This window comes from Parus major, unplaced genomic scaffold (assembly GCF_001522545.3).
Source record: "Parus major isolate Abel unplaced genomic scaffold, Parus_major1.1 Scaffold258, whole genome shotgun sequence".
NCBI lineage: Eukaryota > Metazoa > Chordata > Aves > Passeriformes > Paridae > Parus > Parus major.
The window spans coordinates 382,697-386,734 of NW_015379266.1; positions in this window are offsets into that span (position 1 = coordinate 382,697).

Genomic DNA, 4,038 nt, shown 5'->3' on the forward strand with positions numbered 1-4,038 from the left:
GGCCAGAGGAACCCCCAGTGTCCCCCAGCTGTGCACACCTGGCCAGAGGAACCCCCAGTGTCCCCCAGCTGTGCACACCCGGCCAGAGGAACACCCGCTGTCCCTGCACAGCTCAGTGCTCCTCGGCAGCCTCTGTCCTCCCTTCCTTCCACACTCAATCAGGGAATTATTTCCTGACTGACTGTAATTTCATTTTGGAGCTCTCGCTAATGAGCTCTTTGTGTAATGTATCATAAATTACTTACAGCAAGATTTTTCTTTTACTTAGAATGGGTAAAAAATCGGCCTTGGCTCCAGCCTGTGCCCGCCGTGCCCACACCGTACTGGATTTTTCCAGCCCAAGCTCAGCTACTCTCAAGCCCTAATTTTGCAGATAAACAGCTTCTATTTCATTAAATGAGCTCTGCACTGAATGTTTGTCTTAGTTATTTCCAGAAAATTAATTCATAGGGCTTAATCTGTTTAGCATCTGATTAATGGGGTTTTTAATCACCCATAATAATGATAATAACAAGCTTAAAGTAATAACCCGGGCAAAGGTGTGCATTTGTCTTTGCTGTGCCGTCCCGACAGCCATCAGCCCTGCACAATAACTCAGATATTTGGCGTTGTTCCTTTCAGATCCATCCATCAGCTGGGAGAAGCGGGCCTGTTGTGAGCCCTTCTCATTTAACAGCGTTTAGAAAAGCACCTGTTATCAGAGAGGGAGTTTGGGCAGCAGCACTGGAGCCAAAATCAGCCCAATGGAGCATCCCAAGTGCTCCCTGCTGGGACACAGACGTCATTAAGCCGTGTCTCTGGTAATTAAACAGCTGCTGCACCACACCTACAGTCAGATTTGTTACTGGGGCACAGCAGGGACACACATGGGTGCTGCTGGGTGTCCAAATTCCATTTTATATCTGAGTCTCACATCCCCCAGCTGGCTGTGACCAGAGCACTGGGACCAAACACAAAACTTCTGCTCTTTTTGACTCTTCTCACTCCTGGATTCCTCAGTCTCCTCTGAGCTCAGCTCCTTTGGAATATTCCCTCACAGGGAGCTGCGTTTACCTCAGTTCTCCGGGTCCAAAGCTCGTTAGATCTTGTTTCTCGTGTTAATTAGGATGTCATCCCAAAACCTGGCAGGTCTCTCCAGTCTTCCTGCACAACTTCAATTCACCATAACTTGGCTCACTTTGGTTCTGAAGGCACAAAATGGCTGTTTCATCTTTATATTCATCTTTAGATTCGTTTTTATCCAATTAATATAGACACGTGTACTGTTTTTATATATTAACAAATTCGTTTTTTATATCTACTTATGTAATTAAAACTGTGACCAACTTTCCACCAACCACTCTTTGTGCTCCTAAAAACTGCAGAATCATGGAGAGGAAGGAAGAAGGAGAGGTAAAAACCACACTTTTCCCCTCTGTCTTTACTCCATGTATTAAACACTCTAAAATCTGTATTTTTTACTTTGGTGACATATTAAACATTCTACTACTTTCCACTTAATTTTTTCTAAATCCTGGTTTACCCGGGGATATTTGGAAGCCTTTCTGTCAGTGACAAATAGGATTAATCCCTTTTTGGAGAACAGGACAAAGGGAGAAATGTTTCTCCATTTCTGGATTCTTACATCTCCTCCTGTCGGGATTTTTTCCCAGCTCCTTCCTGGGCGATGCTGCTGTCCTTTTTGAGGGGAGGAGCTCGTTTTGTGCCTGGCAGAGCCCGGGGCCGGCTGCTTTTGGCTGTGGCTGTGGCAGGAGGTCAGGGCACGGCTGCAGTGATTCCCAGGCAGGGATCAATAGGCACGCTGCGCTCCCAGCACGTGCTGGGGGAGGCAAAAGCATCCTCTGCCTCTCCCCGGGCTCCTTCCCTCCCTCTCCCCGGCTGAAATTGGAAAGGAACGATCGATCCCTGACTCTTTTCGGGGTGAGGGGAAATTGCAGGAGGAAGATGGCTTGAAAGAATGAGATGGATGGGAGGAACTGGAGCTCATCCTGCAGGGAGAGGAAAGCGCAGCGCAGATGACGATGCTGTTGGTCTGTCCGTCCGTCAGGGGCTTTATTCGGGGGTCTCTCATGGAAACACCGGGTGCTGGGGGTCCTGGGTAGGAGGAGACATCCACGCTGTGCTGAGAGGCTCGGAGCAGCTGGGCTGGGGCAAGATTGGCTTGAAAACCCCTTCCAGATTTTCCTTTCTGGGGTTCTGTGGTTTCCCGTGCTTGGAAATCCTCCCTCACACCAGAGGCAAAGCCCCAGCGGCATCAGCAGGCCCAGAGGTGAGGCAAAACCTGCCTCCCTTTCCATGGGGCTTTTTTCCATGAGCATTCCCTTTTGCCCTCTGGAGACAGGCTGTTCCCGACAGAAGCGCTCCCAGCTGTGCCACAGACCTGCCAGCGCTCACTCTCCAGCCTCGGAGCTCCCCGAGGGGCTGCAGGCTCCGGGGGATTCCCTGGGGGAGCAGACCCCCATCCCAGGTCCCTGTCAGCCCCTGCAGGAGGGAGGGAGGGAGGGAGGGATGAGCTGTCCCTGGCAGAGCAGTTATCAATTCCCAGCATAGCCGCTTCCAGGCTGATTGCCTTTCCTGACGGAGCCTCTCTGGAAATGAGGCTTTTCACAGATGACAGATAGAGCTGCTCCTGCGGAGCATAAATCCTGGCAGCCCAAAGTGCCGCCACAGGCTGTTTAACAGCCCTGCTTGGCCCAGCCCCGACTTCAGCTGCCCGGGATGACACAGCGCTCCGCCGGCAATTCCTCATCAATTAGCCCTGTCGGCACCGCTGAGCCGGGCACTGACCCTGCTCGGGAACAAACCTCCCCGAGCGTGGCCTTCCCTCCCCGGCTGCAGCCTGACAGGAGCCCCGGCTGCTCCGGACAGCGTCCTCCCCTAGTGTTCCTTCTGCTCCGGACAGCATCCTCCCCTCCTGCTCCCTCTGCTCCGGACAGCGTCCTCCCCTAGTGTTCCTTCTGCTCCGGACAGTGTCTTCTCCTGCTGCTCCCTCTGCTCCGGACAGTGTCCTCTCCTCCTGCTCCCTCTGCTCCGGACAGCATCCTCCCCTCCTGCTCCCTCTGCTCCGGACAGTGTCCTCTCCTCCTGCTCCCTCTGCTCCGGAGAGTGTCCTCTCCTGCTGCTCCCTCTGCTCCGGACAGCATCCTCCCTTCGTGCTCTCTGTCCCGGGCCGTTTCTCCCTGCTCGGGACCTCTGGAGCAGATGGCACTGCGGGGACACCGAGCTCACGGGGCTGAGCAGAGGGGCTGAGCTGTGGGTCCCAGCCAGGGCACACACGGAGGGAGCACAGCAGGAGCTGGCACAGGGATGTTCTGGGGCAGGAATTGGCACAGGGATGTTCTGGGGCAGGAACTGGCACTGGGATGTTCTGGGGCAGGAACTGGCACAGGGATGTTCTGGGGCAGGAATTGGCACAGGGATGTTCTGGGGCAGGAACTGGCGCTGGGATGTTCTGGGGCAGGAACTGGCACGGGATGTTCTGGGGCAGAATTGGCACAGGGGTGCTCAGCAAGGGATGCTCCAGTGCAGGATTTGCACAGGGATGCTCCAGTGCAGGATTTGCACAGGGATGTTCAGCACAGGGATGCTCTGCACAGGGATGCTCCAGTGCAGGATTTGCACAGGGATGTTCTGGGGCAGGAATTGGCACAGGGGTGCTCAGAACAGGGATGCTCCCATGCAGGATTTGCACAGGGAAGCTCAGCACAGGGATGCTCCCATGCAGGATTTGCACAGGGATGTTCTGGGGCAGGAATTGGCACAGGGATGCTCTGCACAGGGATGCTCCAGTGCAGGATTTGCACAGGGATGCTCAGCACAGGGATGCTCCCATCCAGGATTTGCACAGGGGTGCTCAGCACAGGGATGCTCCCATGCAGGATTTGCACAGGGGTGCTCAGCACAGGGATGCTCAGCACAGGGATGCTCCAGTGCAGGATTTGCACAGGGATGCTCAGCACAGGGATGCTCCCATCCAGGATTTGCACAGGGGTGCTCATTACAGGGATGCTCCAGTGCAGGATTTGCACAGGGATGCTC